This window comes from Prionailurus viverrinus, chromosome F1 (genome assembly GCF_022837055.1).
Source record: "Prionailurus viverrinus isolate Anna chromosome F1, UM_Priviv_1.0, whole genome shotgun sequence".
Lineage (NCBI taxonomy): Eukaryota > Metazoa > Chordata > Mammalia > Carnivora > Felidae > Prionailurus > Prionailurus viverrinus.
Genome location: NC_062577.1, coordinates 57,242,083 through 57,259,096, shown reverse-complemented (window position 1 = coordinate 57,259,096; position 17,014 = coordinate 57,242,083). Strand labels below are relative to the sequence as shown.

At 46.4% G+C, this 17,014-nt stretch overlaps 1 long non-coding RNA gene across 1 annotated transcript; it reads left to right on the top strand.

Annotated features, from left to right (window-relative positions):
- Positions 1 to 935: 935 nt before the first annotated feature.
- Positions 936 to 8,598, top strand: LOC125155411 (uncharacterized). The gene is made up of 3 exons (XR_007148204.1): positions 936 to 1,391; positions 6,320 to 6,742; positions 7,918 to 8,598. It is a non-coding gene; the product is annotated as an uncharacterized LOC125155411 (long non-coding RNA).
- Positions 8,599 to 17,014: the final 8,416 nt, after the last annotated feature.

Sequence of the window (17,014 nt, the reverse complement as noted above, 5' to 3'; positions counted from 1 at the left end):
AAGAAGCCAACATCACAGCGTGCAAACCTATGACTCCGGCTATCCTTAAGGCCACTCTTATGCTAACCTTTTCCATAACTGGTTATATTAGTTGATAAATACTTCCTTTACACATTTTCTATGTGAAATAGATTGAATGGCTTTTTTTTTCTTTCTTTCTTTCTTTCTTTCTTTCTTTCTTTCTGAGAGAGAGAGGGCACAAGGGAGCAAAGGGCAGAGAGAGAGAAAGGGAGAGAGTGAGAGAGAGAATCCTATGAAAAAGAGAGACAAAGAGGAACAGAGAGAGAGAGAGAAGTGGGGCTCACCTGAAGGTGGGCTCATGTTTTATCCGAATCAAGCTCATGTTCACCCATAGTAGGGCTCTAGCTCACCCAAAACAGGGCTCAAACTCAGGAGCTGTGAGATTACGACCTGAGCCAAAGTCAGATACTTAACAGACTGAGCCACCCAGGCACCCCATATTTTTAAATGAATGAGCCTTGGGTCACCTGGGTGGCTCCGTTGGTCAAGCATCCGACTCTTGATTTCAGCTCCGGTCATGATCTCACAGTTGGTGAGTTTGAGCCCCGAGTGGGGCCCTGTCCTGATAGCAGGGAGCCTGCTTGGGATTCTCTCTCTCTCCCTCTCTCTCTGTCCCTCCTCTGCTCACGATCTCTCTCCCTTTCTCAAAATAAATAAATAAACTTAAAAAAAAATGAATGAGCCTTCACCAGTGTGACTTCCGGAGTGGAATATAATATGTAAGTTGTTTTTAGCAGATGCATAATAAACACCTCTTCCACTGAATTAAATGAACTCTCCTAGAGGCCAAATGGTACAGTGAAGAGAACACGGGCTTTAGAAACTTCCTGATCTGTGTTTGAATCACAAATCTGTCAGAGCTCTGGCAAATGATTTCCTATGTCAGAGCCTCGGTCTGTCCTCCTCCTTCACCCCCCCGCAGCATCATAATCTCTAGCCTTCGTTAAGTTCTTTCTCTGCGGCTCACACCACGCTAGGTGCTTTGCATGTGTTATCTCTTGGATAAAATAATCCCAAGGCACAGGTCTTATTGTTATATTGTTATGGTCTGCAAAATGAGGATTCGATGAGATAACCAATAGAGGGCGTTAATTATTAATACAATGGCACTCCTCTCCCACTTTTTCCTTCCTGACTTCATGCCACCTCTTAACCACTTGGCCAGAATTCAGAGTTATGGCCCCTTCTCTTTCGGACGGGTTAACGTGTTTGCTTTTTGCCATAACTTGTTAGCCTTTGTCCTCTTGCCTGTTAGCTTGTCGGTTACTCAGTGTGAAATGTGCTCAGTAATGACACAACACAGAAGTACAACTCAGCATATCGAAAGGTGCACTATGCTCTTGCCTGGGAAGACTGAACATCCTAAAGAGGTCAGTTCTCCTCAATTTGTAAATTTAATTTAATCCAGACAAAAGCAGTAACAAACACCTCCCCCCTTCTCCTTCTCTGGAACTGGGCAAATTGAATCTAAAGTTCATATGAGCCTGGGCGGCTCAGTGGGTTAAACGCCCGACTCTTGGTTTTGGCTCAGGTCATGACACGGTTTGTGAGTTCGAGCCGTGCATCGGGCTCTTCACTGACATTGCGGAGCCTGCTTGGGATTCTCTCTCTCTCTCCCTCTCCCTCTCTCTTTGCCCCTCCCCTGCTCATGCTGTCTCTCTCTCTCTCTCAAAATAATAAATAAACTTTAAAAAATACTTTAATAAAATAAAATAATAAATTTCATATAGGAAAATAAACTAGCAAGGATAGACCGAAAAAAATCTGAAAACAAAGAGTGATGAAAAGGGGCTAGCCCGTGTCAATAATAACGTATCTTCTACAAGCTCAATAATAAAAACAGAGTGATAATGATACCTAAATAGGCAAATAGATCACAACACAAACTAGAAAGCTTGGAAATAGACCTGATTAAGGAAAGAATTTAGTAGAGGGCCGCCTGGGTGGCTCAGTTGGTTAAGCATCCCAGTTTGGCTCAGGTCATGATCTCACAGTTTATGGGTTTGAGCCCCGCTTTGGGCTCTGTGCTGACAGCTCAGAGCTTGGAGCCTGCTTCCGATTCTGTGTCTCTCTCTCTCTCTCCCCCTCCCCCACTCATGCTCTGTATCTGTCTCTCTCTCTCTCTCTCAAATATAAATAAACATTAAAAATTTTTTAAAAAAGAAAAGATTTAGTGGAGTAAGGGGTGACTGTGGAATCAACATTCAGATTCTGACTGCACACTCTGTTGGCAAGACAGATGGGGAGGCCAAACAGTACAAACCCCCATTCCGTGAACGGAAATTTGCTAATATTTGTCAAAGTTACGAAATGCCTTACTCCACTTCGGGGAATGTAACCTATACATTTCAGTGCATGCAGACAAAATGACGGGTACTCAAGAGGGACTTGTTGCAGTATGTTTATAAGAAGAAGAAATCTGAGTGTTCATAACGAGAGCGGTGGATAAATAACCTACGATAAAACCACACAGTAGAGTACTATTCAGCTTTAAGAGAGAAAAAAAGCAAGAAAGTTTCTCTATTTATATACAAAGAAGAAAATGACAACCTCAAGTGTGGAATGCTGTGTATCATACACTGCCCTTTGTGTAGGAAAGGGGGGCAGAAAGGATGCATGCTTGCATTGGCTTGTACCTGCATAAGGACACGCTGAAAAACTCTGTAAGTCACTAAGAAAAGCCAACTGTGGGGGAAGGGAGAATCTGCTGGAAGGGAAGAGACCTGAGAGCAATGCTTGCCTGAATATCCTTTATTACATCGGTTTGGTTTTTGAATCATGAGTTTATATTACCCATTTAAATAATTAAAAAAAAAAAAAAACAGTAACGGTTAGGGGCTCCTGGGTGGCTCGGTTGGTTGAGCGTCAGACTTCGGCTCAGGTCATGATCTCGCGGTTCGTAGGTTCGAGCCCCGCGTCAGGTTCTGTGCTGACAGCTCAGAGCCTGGAGCCTGCTTCCGATTCTGTGTCTCCCGCTCTCTCTGTCCCTCCCCTCCTCATGGTCTGTCTTTCTCTGTGTTTCAAAAAATGAATAAAAACGCTAAAAAAAATTTTTTTTTAATAAAGAACCAGTACGGGTTACAAAAAAAAAAAAATCAAGCAGGGAGTCCTTACTGCGTGTAAGACACTGAGCTAAACTTCGTAAAGACATCATCTCCTTTAATCCTCACAAGAGCCCTGTGAGGCTTGATTTTAACCTCCATTTGGTAGCTGAGAAAAAGAGTGACTTCAATTCCGTGAGCAGTTTGTTCATCGTGTCTATCTGTCCGTGTCCCTCCTTTCTTTCATGTCCTGGCTCCACACTAACTTCCCGCAAGTGCGTGTGGATTGCTTCCATCCAACTTCAACTAGCCGTTGGGATGTCTTTAACAAGCAAAGACCTAGTTCCACCATATTCTTTTTTTTTTTTAAGTTTATTTATTTATTTCGAGAGAGAGAGCAAGCAGGGGAGGGGCAGAGAGAGAGAGAGAGAGAGAGAGAGAGAGAGAATCCCAAGCAGGCTCCGCACTGTCAGTGCAGAGCCGGATGCGAGGCTCCAACCCACGAACTATGAGCTCCTGACCTGAGCCGACATCAAGAGTTGGACACTTAACTGACTGAGTCACCCAGGTGCCTTCACACCATATTCTTTTCGCGTACCAACATCCTTTTGCCTGTACATGCCCTGTCTCTCAGACTAGACTGTCAAAAGCGAATTATATGCCATAGTTTCCTCCTCTCCTCTGGTGCTACCCGGCACACTGAACCACCACTCAAAAAAATCACAGGATATGAAACAGTAACTTTTACTTGTGTAGTTTCATGGAGTGTATACAGTCTCTAATTCAGTTGTGTCTCCCTAACACCCTGCCCGGGAGGATTTATTATCCTTATTTTACAGAAAAGGAAACTGAGGCCCAGAGCGTTTCGGAAGGGTCAACTAAGAGTCATATCTAGGACTTCTGGCTCCAAGAGAAGTTCTCCTTTCATAACATTGCAGCTACCTTAAGCTAGCCTTCCAGAAAATATCTGGGTGAACCATATTTATTGCAGAAAAATGTCTGTGTCAACCATTCTAAGAATGAGGAACAGAAATAGCCCAAGGATCATGAAACTGGCCCTTTGTCACTCATTGCACGTATCGCTAACTGATTATAGAACTTCGTGTCTGGGTCTTGAAGCGGCTTCACGTTCTTTACAGTCTTTCTCAAAACCGGCTCTGCCTCCACGATCAATCAGAGATGGCCGCTGGAGAAGAAATGTACTTAGCATCTGAGAACTAGATGATCTCGAGTAACTCGCTGCTCAAAATGTGGCCCTCAGACCAGCATCTTCAACCTCTTTTGGAGGCTTGATAGGAACACAGAATCTCTGAAGGGGTACATATACTCCAATGTTTATAGCAGCATTAGCAACAATAGTTGATGGGAGAGCCCAAATGGCCTTGGACTGATGAATGAATAAAGATGATGTGCTATATATATGTGTGTGTGTGTGTGTGTGTGTGTGTATATATATATATATATATACATATATATATATATAATGAAATATTGTCCAGCCACCAAAAAGAATGAAATCTTGCCATTTGCAATGACACGGATGGAGCTAGAATGTATTATGCTAAGCAAAATAACTCAATCAGAGAAAGACGAAAGCCATATGAGTTCACTCATGTGGAATTTAAGAAACAAAACAGATGGACATATGGGAAGGTGGTGGTGGAATAAAGGGGGAGAGAAGAGAGGGAAACAAACCACAAGAGACACGTAATGATAGAGAACAAACTGTGGTTTGAGAGAGGGAGGCCGGTGGGGGATGGGCTAGATGGGGAATGGGTGCTAAGGAGGACACTTGTGATGAGCACTGGGTGTTGTGTCTGTAAGTGATGGATCACAGAACAATTCTACTCCTGAAACCAATATTGCACTGGATATTAACTAACTAAAATTTAAATTAAAAAAGAAGAAGAAGAAGAAAGAAGCAGCACAGAATCTGTCTCACCTCAGACCTACAGCATCAGAACCTGCGCTTTTACATGCCCAGCTGATTCCTAGGAGTATGAGTGAGAGGTTCTGCTCTAAGATTCTGTTCAGTGACAATGCTTCGTGATTTCATGGCTTATGACCCTTCCATCTCAGAGAACCACCCATCCCCTGCCTTCAGATCTATTAGTTGTAGAGAGCATCTATTAAACTTCTCTAGGGACATTTGGGTGGCTCAGTCGGTTAAGCATCCGACTCTTGATTTCAGCTCAGGTCATGACCTCACAGTTTGTGAGCTCGAGCTCCGCATCGGGCTCTGTGCTGACAGCATGGAGCCTGCTTGGGATTCTCTCTCTCCCCTGCCTCTCTGCACCTCCCTCCCTTGTGCTCTCTCTCCCTCAAAATAAATAATTTTTTAAAAAAAAAAGAAAGGAAGCAAATTTTCTCTAAGGTATCTTCTAGGATTGTGAGGTTGAATGAGAGATTGGTTCCATTTGAAAAGACCCTTCTGAGACCCGATTCACATAAGTGAGAAATGAGAAAAATGAAGGGAGTCTAAACTGTCCCATCTGGCTGTCACTTCATGTCTTGTTGCTGGTGAATTGTTCTCTGCTTTGTGTTGACAGTGTAGAGGTGCGATGCTTCTGCCCCGGGAGTTCCCAGCACCACAGCGGAATGGAATCTTAGACTGCTCTCCTGGGTGCACCGGGGTCTAGCCAGCCTGGCTCACATTCCGGGGTGGCGGGGTGGAGGGGGGTGAAGGAACTACCTTTGCCTGACACGCTATCTCTGTGATCTCCACTTGTGTGCTGCCTGTTTCCGAATTCCAAAGGCTACGGCTGTGTCCACCAACTTTATCTCTTGCGCACTTTGCTGACATTTAAAACAAAAGTTCTTTATGTTTGCTTGTTGGTTTTAATTTATGGCAGGGGAGAAAGATGTTTCCAATCACAAGCCTGGAACCAGATTCTGGGGATTATTCACCAGTGGGGAGCACTAGAAACAGTGGTAATTGAACAGAAATAACAATTTTCTTTGGTTCCTTAGAAACCTCTCGTGGGTATTTTCTTTCTTTCTATGTTTGTGTATTATTTTTCCGTTTTTATTTTAAATGTGTGTGATACTGTTTGGTTATAAAAGAAGAGTGTTTTTGTTTTGAAAACTCTGGAAAATCCAGTGAATGATGGGGGGAGTAGCAAGAAAACAAGTCCAGTTGCTAAGCGTTTTGTTCGTTTTCTTTCCAGTCTCATTGCTGTAATGGGCATCTTTTCTTGTTTGTTTCTCTCTGCAACTTACGGAGGGGAAGCTTGTTGTAAGATCTCTTCTTTCATTAGCAGAAGGACAGTGATTGAGCCGCGGCCAAGGAGAACAGCAGGATGAGTCAGCGAAATGACACCCAAGGGCCACAAACACACAGGAAGCTGGACCTCTCCAAGTCACCGTCCTCTGGCTCTCGGCCGTCAGGCAAAGATGCACCCATCCCCATGTGCTCACATCACAGCCGCCACAGCTGTGAGGCCGAGCTGGTGGCACTCTCCATGACGCTGTCCTGGCTGGAAAGCTGTCACCCCCACATGGCTGAAGGTCCCCTTGCTGTATGGAGCATGTTTCTTGGTCCCGGCAGAGATAGGACACCCATGTTCTCCACTCTCGAGATGACATACAGGCCTGTGGGAAGGCGTCGGAATTCAGAGCCAGGCAGCCGTGGGTTCTGATTCCAGCCCAGTCCCTTGGTGGTTTTATGATCACCAGCAGGGGTAAGTTCCCGGAGTCTTCGTTTTCTTAACGGTGATATGCGGCAACTAAAACCTGCCTGCGGGGTCCTCGCAAGGATTAGAGATCACGGATGTTTCAACGCTGGCAGCTTAACAGGCTCTCGGTCAAGAACAGCCACCACTATCACGGTCTGTCCCTTCCGGCATCTCGTTTGCAAGCTTATGTTAAACAAGTTTTTATTTTTTATTATTATTATTATTTTTTATTGACAGAGAGAGGGAGCAAGGGAGCAAAGGCAGAGAGAGCAAGTGAGAGAGAGAGAAGCGGGGCTCGTCTGAAGCAGGGCTCAAGCTCACCCAAAGCGGGTGAGATCATGACCCGAGCCGAAGTCAGACGCTTAACCGACTAAGCCACCCAGGCACCCCTAAACAAGCTTTTAATATCGGTTTCACACCCCATTTTTCCCCATCTGTGTCTTATAAGCAAATTCTTTCTGGAATTATAGAATCCCAGAACGATCATCAGCACTGTCCTAAGATTTCAAATTCTCTGCCTCCCGCCCCCACCACTCTCTCCATATATTTTCTTGCTAGTGGTAAAAAGATACAAGGGAAAAGTCAAGCCTAGCCTCTGTCCTTCGGGAGCCTTTAATCTCATTGGGGAGACAAGACTTAGACACAAGATACAATTAGAGAATAATAATAATAAAAAAAAAAAGAGCGAGAACGCTCAAATGTGCTGAGTATAATGTTCTATGCTTCTGTCTGCTTCCGAATTCCATTCTTGCTTTATTAAACAATATCACCATGCTGCTGACTCATGTTCAGTTTCTAGACCCCTAAGACTATAATATTTCTCTGCTGTATGCGCACGTACTCTACTGAGTATAATATTTCTGCAGCATATTGTACTTGGGCAGTCCTCCCCAGGTGTTCTCCATGGCACTTGTCCCCATCCAAGTTCACTGTTGACGTCTGATAAAGTCTCTATGCTATCAACCTTGTAACATGATGCATTAGCTTCCGAACAGATACCTTGGAGTAAAGCTCTTCAAACAGCCATCTTAGCCTGCAGTGTCCGATACTTCGACATTTTCTCTCTGTACTTGGAATTCAAACGCTCAGAGTGCTGCGAAGGGGAAAGAGGGACGGGCAGATACTAAACACCATGTCCCTCACCAGACAGATGACCTTGGACTTCTCATTTCCCGTCTCAGGGTGTTGGTTTCCTCATAAGGAGAAGGAGGCTATGTGGGAGCTTCTGTGACAGACAGACATGCTGTGACTGCACATACGGATGCTAGTTTGGACGGGAGTGATGTCACCAACAGCCAGCTGTGTCGCCGAAGAGTGAGATGGAGCCCGGCACAGCTTTCTCTCCCATTGTCTTTCTGCTCGAGGGCAGGTCTGTCTGTGAGACTGTAGCTTTTCCCTGAGAATGGTGGCGGGACAATTCGGAGTCTTCCTCGCTTTATGATGGGTCTGTAACACAGACCCGCTAGACTAGTGAGGTCAGCCACAAGCCTACGCAGATGCTTAGCGGGAGCAAATGCTGATTTCTTGGGTGTGCCAGGTGCCGGCTATATAAAGCGAGAGCTCCCTGAGGCTGTGCCCTGTGGACGATATTTCAAAAGCAGCATGGTTGTAGCGCCTACCTTCAAGAAGTTCGCATGTGGCGTAAGTGACGGGAGAAGGAGAAAGGGTAAGTCAATACACAGAACAGTGACATAGGAGCAATGCGTGACTACGTTCACCCGGGCGTGTACGTGAGCACCACGTAGAATGTTAGAAAAGGAGAAGTTATAAGGTCATCTCACAATCCACACTTTGCAGGGGCGCCTGGGTGGCTCAGTGGGTTGAGCAACCCACTTCGGCTCGTCTCGATCTCACGGTTTGTGACCTGGAGCCCTGTGTTGGGTTCTGTGCTGATAGCTCGGAGCCTGCTTCACGTTCTGTGTCTCCCTTTCCCTCTACCCCTTCCCTGCTCATGCTCTGTCTCTCTCACTCTCAAAACTAAATAAACATTTTTAAAAAGTTTTTAAAAACAACAAAATTCACACTTTGCAGAAAATGGAAATGAGGCTTTGAGGACGAATGGCCCTCTCAGGGGGCAAGTCAGGGAGCTGGTTAGTAGCAGGTGTCCTGTTGATCGATTCAAGGTCATTTCCACCCCAATATTCTTCCTCTGCTGGGATTATTTGATCTGGGTTGGTTAGTGAAGGCTACATGGGTTGGCTATATTTGAAAATTATCCTCAAGCGTGAGAGGTGTGGGTTTGGCTGCGAGGCACACATTTGGGGTTTGCACACGTAGATTTGTGGCAAGAAGAGGATGTACAGAAAGTATTGGTTACTACCTCTGGGTCTTGAACTTAACAGGCATTCAGTAATAGTTATTAAATTTGGGGGGATTTGCTAAACATGCAAACAAAAAAATAAAACTCCCCTTATCCTTCTCAATTAATATTTCCTGATTGAGGTGGGAGGGACTGAGTCATATTCATGAGTAGGTTTGCCTAATTATAGACAGTACCAGCTGGTGAGTGTGTTGATAGAGCCAGATAGAAAGCCTCACATATAAATACTGGGTGTGTTGGAAGGACCAGATATTAAGGTAACAGTGGCTGCCTCGGTCAACCTGGGTGTCTCAGCAAATTCCCAACCATGTAACAGAGTTTAAAAGGTGGCAAATATTAATAATACAAGCTACTTGCACCCAGGAATGAATGGGTTATTTTACCTGCATCCTTGTTTTCCTCGTTGACATCTATTAATAGTGCTAAAATAAAATACCCTGTGTCGTCATTAAGCAATCATGAGCAGACTTCCACTCCTGATGGATAAAAGGCTACAGCCAGTAAGGAAATTTGAATTCATTGCTAGTTACAAACAGCATTCATTACTGTTTCTGTACAGAAACAGTCTGGGCTTTCCAAAGGTATATTAGTTATATATACACAATACTTCACCCCTTCGTTGACTCATTATTTAATCATGAATTTTGAGGACTTCGTAATTATGTATTATCTGATAGTTCTCAAAGGCTTTTACATTATCTGATTAGGGCCTTACCACAACCTTCTGAGCAGGGTAAGTGTACTTTGTCCTGTTTCACAGAAGCGATGGGGAAGAAGTGCACTTGGGAGCCCCGTTTTAACCTTGGGTCATTCACGGTCACTTTGTGGATGTAGAAGAATGAATGGCTTCGGTGCTAGGCCAGGAGAGATTAACGTGCCCAAGGCCGCACAACTGTTAACGGGCAGATCCAGATGCAACCCAAGACTTTTGACTCCAGCCGGTTATTCGTCCCCTACACGGGGGGCTCTCAAACACAGCTGAGCTCCAGCATCACCGGGAGGGCGTCTTCAAACCTAGAGTGCTGGCCCGATCTCAGAGGGCTTGACACAGACATCTGGGGAAGGTAGGCCCAAACTTTGCATTTCAGTAATATTTCAGGAAATGCGGATGCTGAGAACTACTTCCTGTTCGAAGTGTGGTCCCAGCAGACATCACCCAGGAGCCCCTGAGACATGCAGCATCTTGGCTCCCATCTCAGACCTGCAGAATGAGAATCTGCGTTTTCACATGAACTCCAGGTCTCAAGTTCAAGTGTGGGGAGTGCCGCTCTCCACCCCAGCTGCCAGTTTGCCGGGCACTGGACTAGGGGTTGAAGGGACAGGAGAGAACCACCATAATTTTTAAATCAGGCACTTTCTATGTGGCAGTGTCTCCTCTAAGAACTGGGCATATTATCTCACTTAATCCTCACATGAACCCTGAAAGGGAGATACTAATACTGTTTCCATTATAAAGTCGAGGAAATTCCATACCACAGAGAGGTGGGTAACCTGCCTCAGACCACTCATCCAAGAAATGATGGGTCCAGGCTTTGAAGCTGGACAGTTCATTCTCATTTACTCTGCTGCACAAGGTGGGTCACCACTCTGACAGAAGGGGAGACAAGAGGGAAAGCCACTCAAATATAAAGCAAGAGAGAAGCTATGGCTAGAACAGATGGCCTGGGTCAAAGGCACCTATTTGTGTACTGCATTGAAAGTCAGGAGAGCTGGCTTCGCCTGGGCCTCCGTAGAGATTTCTGATGATGTAGCCTTGGTGAGTCCTACCTCTTAGCATCTTTGCTTGTGAACTTGAAATAATATTAATAACAACAGATAAAAAGAGGGAGGACCCTCTGGCTGTGAGACTGTGGAGGGAGTGTACCGAGAATTGAAAAAGAAGCCAGTTTGTCGAAATGGACTGCACTGCGTTTGACAAAACAAACGTACCAAATTGAACCCACGATGTTCATCACGGGGTACCTAAGCTTCTGCTCTTTCAACACTGATCTGCTCAGACCCGTGGGTTCCCGGGGAAGACCACAGACGCAGACACACTGATCTCACAGTGAGTCTGAGCAGACCATGTGTTCCAAGGACAGGGCTGTGGATCGATCCAGCAACTTCCTAGTTTATTCCTGCCAAGCCCTCCCTATGACTAACTTGAGCTCCCAAGACCTTAGAAAGGACCTCTTTCCTGACTCCTCTCTTTGGAGACGCCTATGGGCCCCCAGGATATACATGTTTCCCTTGCCGTGGCGAATAATAATCCGCTTGGCTCACGACAAGGGTGTTCCCAGTGGTCTTGCCTGATGGGTTCCAACACAATTACATTTTCCTACCTACCTCACAGACTTGTCATGAATGTCGAATAAAATAAAGTATGGAGGGCTCCATACACTTGCGAGCTTCTAAATTTATTATCGCTATTATTTATGTGTTGTTCCATTCCCCCACCCCCACCAGGACAGTGATGCCCCAAGGTAAGAGAAGAGACCAGGTCTTATTTTCTTTGTGTTCATGGTGTCTAGAACAGTTCTTACTGCCTAAGGGACTCAATTGTTGGTTGAATGAGAAAACAAATAAATGGGCAAATGAAAAAGAAATCATGTTGTAGTTCTTCTTTCCTGGGCTCCAGCCCCGTGAGTCATCCAGACTCCCCCAAACAAGGTCAAAGGTTTGCGAGTGCTTGAAAGTGATGGTTACCCCCCCCCGGGCAGACTGTCACTAGCACTTGGTAACAGTTGGCACATAACGTTGTTTGCCTCTTAAAAGTTTCCCTACTCGCAAGCTGCCTGGAATTGCTGGTGGGAATATCAGTCCCCTTGCCCACAACATTGATCTTGGAACAGTAGCCATGTGGCCACATAGCAGTACATTTTCTAGCCGGTAGAGCTGGCGTGTATCGGCATCTGAGCCGAGTGCCTCTGTTTAACAGCTCAATGTACTTGCCTATTACAGTGCCTTTGTTACAGACCTGCACCAAGCAGAAATCATGGTGCGTGGAACACTGCGACTCCATCAAGCATCCTAAAAATCCTCAGCACGGCGAGCTCTTGCTATGCTTAGAATCCCTGAGGATAATTCTGATCAGGCAGAAGCCGTCGAAGGTTCTTCAAACTCAGAAAGCACAGAGGTTGTCCCCTGCTATATGTACTCCTTTCTCTCCTGCCCCATCTTCCCCTGTGTCTCCAAGCCCACTTCTGGTTGTCACGACCTCTGAGAGAGGCCCCGGAGGAACAGGCACATTCACCCTGGTGTTGCAGGGAAGGAAGCGGACACCGTCTACAGGAGGAGCAGAACAGTTATTCCGGGAAGCGCTGGTCATACAAATGGAGTTCAGACCAGTGGTTCCTGAGACCGTGTTCTCTGCGAAGGCAAGGCCTACCCTACAGGGTACTTCCCAAGAGAAACAACGGGAGCAATGTGTTTCCTTCCCAATGCCCTCTTCCTGGGGCAGGCGGGAGTACAGAGAGAACTGTATTGGCTTCCCTTCTCGCGTCCAGCCCCCAGAGGGACATTGCTCCTGAAACAAAAATGAAGTGCCTCCTTCAGCGGGTCCCAGGGCCAGTACAGAGCTCTCCTCCACAGGTCAGAAAGGATGGGGCTTGTCCTCAGCCAGGCCCTGCTGCTTGCTGGGCTCCAGCAAGCCCAGATTTAATGGCTCCTGTGCAATTCCCAGTTTCTCCGCCCTGCCTAGAACTTGCGGCAGCCTGGACAGGGGACAGGGTACGATGTTTTTCTGAGCAGTCCTTCTCACCCCTCGGCACTGGTGTCTAATTGGAACCTCAAGTCTGAACAGTTCCATACATAGCCCACGTCTCCCATTTCTTTCCATGCAACTCACCCTGTATTTTCCATGTGCTCCCGCCCCTCTTCTCCGTTAGAATATAAGCATCTCCTCTCTGCCCTTCCCCTACTGTAAGGGTAAGCATGATGCTTGATTCGCGACAAGTGCAGGAAAGATACCTATATATTTTTTAAGTTTATCTATGTATTTTGAGAGAGAGAGAGAGAGAGAGAGAGAGCACAAGCAGGGGAGGGGCAGAGAGAGAGAGAGGAAGAGAGAGAATCCCAAGCAGGCTTCACGCTGTCAGCACAGAGCCTGATGCAAGGCTTGAACTCACAAACTGCGAGATCATGACCTGAACTGGAATCAGGAGTCGGACACTCCTCCGACTGAGCCACTCACGCGCCCTGAAAGAGACACATATTTAAAGAAACAGTGATGTGGCCAAAGATTGGGGATTGTGGCAGTTCCAACAGGTTGAAGATTCTTTTTTCTTCTGAAGGTAACTTTAATGAGCGTGGGCTGACTCTTGCTTCTTGAAGGTAAAGGTGAAGAGGAAGGGCATTGCATCCGGCTGGCTGATGCACTGTTGGAGACTTTCCAACCAGCCGAGGGCCAAGGCTCAGGCTTCTTCTGCAAACAAGGTGTCCCTCCTCAGTCAACTTCCAGAGGCCGGACAGAGGCCCCAGTCCACATGCTCCCCAGCACTTCTCAAAGCTGCCTCGGAAACGGAGATGGTGAGGACCACTACCCTTCCAGCCTTCCAGAGCTATCCTGAAAAAGGGGGCATGTTGTCTAGTGAAACCTATTAGAAACAACACAGGGACAGAGGTCAAGGCCAAGAAGAATGTTGATCCTTTCCCCTGGAGGGTGCCCTCTCCTTTGGTGGGCGGGGACTCAGGCAGGATCCATCGTATTCTGGGAGGGGCAAGTGGGTCCCTGACCTTCAGCTTTCCTCTTCCAGTGTTTTAATTCTTGTTGGGGATGATGTTCCAAGCTGCTGCCTCCCTCCTCAACTGGGTTCTGCCCCAAAGTCACTGGAGCCCATGCTGCGAAGAAATTTGAAAGGATGGAAGTTGATGTCTGGGGGACTGTTTTGAAGAACTCACAGTCAACTGTGAGTGTTATCATTGTTAATTATAAGTTCAAACTCGAAGTGATATTATCGCTACTCATTAGAGTTAGCTGCCTCCTTTTGCAGGGAAGGTGGAGGATGAAAGCCATACATTTTGTAAATTGATTACTAATGTTCAAAGGGCTTGAATATAAGATAACACAGCACGTTCTCACTAGATGGAGCATAATTTAAATTTTCTTTGATTCAGAAAACACTTCAGCATCTTGCAGTCAATCTGCTAACACTACAAGAAATCCTGAGTTTTGCATGGCTAATTGAGCTTTGGATACACTCTCCTTCACCGGACCTTTAATAGTATTAAATTAGCATATATTTAATTATTGATTAAACGACGTTTGTTGAGGACTTATGGTGGGCAGGGTTCTGTGACATGTGACAACAATAAATAAAAGTCAAGACGGAGAAAACGAAACTCTACGAGACAGAATGAAGGGCGGTCCAGTTGAAGGGAGCCTCAATCAGAAGGCCTGGGGATGAAAGGCACACGTGTGCTCCGGGAATAGTGATAGAAATAATAATTATTATTACAATAAGAAGCACACCGTCTGTTGAGAATCTACCACTTGTCAGGCCTTGTGCTAAGTGTTCCATTAGGGAACCATGGAACCTTCACAGTAACTTTGTCAGGAAGCTATTGTTTTGCTTTGCAGCTGAGGAAACTGAGGCATGAGGTGATGAACTGACCTGCTGCCTCAGTAAGCGGTGGAGCTGAGATTTGTGCCCAGGCTGTGTGACTCCACAGCCTGTGCTCTTGGGAGGTCTGATGGGCAAAGGTCAGGTGGCAGAGGGTCTGTGTGCTGGGTCAGGAAGGAGTAGAGGAATGTACCCGAACGAAGAAGCATGTATAAAAATGTCCCCAAGTTCATTATTAAGATTAGTACGTGTCCCTCCCCTCAGCTGGGCTCTGGGGCCTGGAATTACCTATCTTTTCCCCTCTGCCATCTCCCATCCTTCTAGAAATAGTGTACTGGGAAGAAGGGGTTCAGCTCTCTGTTTTGCTGCTAGCCAGCTGTCTGACCTGGGACAAGCTACCCAGCCTCAGTTTACTCAACTCTAAAATAGGAATAATAGTTCCCGGAGTTCTTGCCAGGATCATGTTAGATATCCTTTGCAAAACAGAACAACATTGGAACTCATTAATAGTAGCTAGTAAGAGTGGCTCCAAATAATGTCTTTCACGAAGCATTGTCCATGCCCATCATCTTGAATAATTGAAGTTATAAGTGAATGTGGATTTACTCTTCTTTCTCCCCATCTCCTCAAGGCCAGCCACATTGTCTCTACTACCTTCATAGTCCCAACATCAACTCCTGCTGGATGCTGAATGACTCTAGCTGGGGTCCCTTCCCACTAGAATGGGTCTCGAGGGTCACCAGCCTCATCAGCCCCTGCGATGTCAGCCTGGTGGGTGACCAGACCAAGGAGAAGGGTCACTTGTTGACAGTCGAGTGAGGTGTGCAGAAGAAGTACAGGGAACTAATGTAAAACTCATGGACCACTGAAGGGCCCGTGCATGGTAGGAATTGCCCATGACCAATTGTCAATTCGAGGGATCACCAAACGGGAGGACCCCGAGGATGCCCCATCTGGCCCAAGACTGGCTATAATGGCATTCTTCTCGGCACCTCCCCATTGCTCCCAGCTTCCTCTACGATGGCACCAATGCCATTTATGAGTTCTGTTCAATGGGCTTCATTCACATCACTCTGCACATTTCCTCTCCCCTGCCCGAAAATAGGTTTTTAAATTGAAAAAAAAAAAATCCTCTATTCTGAGCCAAGCATTATGCTGGATCGTTTACAGAAATTATCTCTAATTTTCATCAAAACTCCAAAAACAGTCTTATTATTATTATTACCACGTACTTCTGAGGAAACTGTTGTCCAAATGATACAGCCGGGTACGCGATGGAGTACATACGAAGGGCCATGGCTTTGTAGCTGGAAGCCTTTGTTCTGGCCCCTCAGTGTTGTCGCTACGAATTGGGAAGATCTCTTCTAACTTTCCACACCGCGCAGTGACAAGACGGAGAATGTGACAGCATTTTGTCAGCCATTTACAGTACAAATGTTTACCGGACATCTAACCCACGCTAGCCAGTGGTAATCGGACATTGGGTATTATTTCTATTAATTCCTGTAAACCTAATGGTGCATAGCCCCCACACCCTGTGCCCCCTCTTCTGAGCGTGTACTTCTGACGGAAGGGTTTTGCTTACCCCGTGGTTCCTGGGAAATTCCGCTCTGACTCAGTGTATTATTATCAGACAAAGCTCTCACTTCCCTGCTCATCATTTTCTCATCCAGCAACCGAGGATGAAGATAACGTGTCTGAGAAAGCTCTGGGAGAGACGTGCTACCCGGATTTCAAGCATTATTCAGGAAAAAAAAAATACATCCAACACAGATGTGAGGGAAGTGTCGGTTTTTAGCTGTTTTTAACAGGTGCACTGATGGGCGGGAACCACCAAGGGGGACGCATTCCACGCAGACGTTTTGAACCCCCTGAGACGCAGAGACAGGAGGAGACCTCACTGGACTGTGGGGAAGGGTGCTCGCTACGGTTGCAGACACTGAAAGCATGACGTCCCAGTAACAATCGGTCCCCCGGGTCTTGCAGGGCTGTCTGGCGGGGGGAAAGGTTGACATTCACCAAAGCCAGGAAGAAACGGATCTGATGGGATTCCCTGAGGGTCCCCTGTCTGTACAGATGGCAGGTGGGCAAGTACAGCGGAGCATGACCCCGCAGATCAGATCCTGTGGCCAGAACTCCGTCTTGGCCCCACCTACCAGGCAATGCTGTTAGAAGGAGAGAAGCCAGCGTTCCCCTCCCGGTCTGTAATGTGACTTTTCTCAAACACATAAGCATGGCTGTTTTTACATGACCTGGAGCACCGAGAGCTCTCAGGACTCGAAATCTCGTTATTACCGACAGCCCTGGTTACATGTCAGACTATAGACCTTAAGTCTGCTCTCACAGCCTTACACCTCAGTGAGAAAGGAAGGGGCCCCCAGAATATAAGGAACATTGTTCTCATTTTGCGGTGCTCCC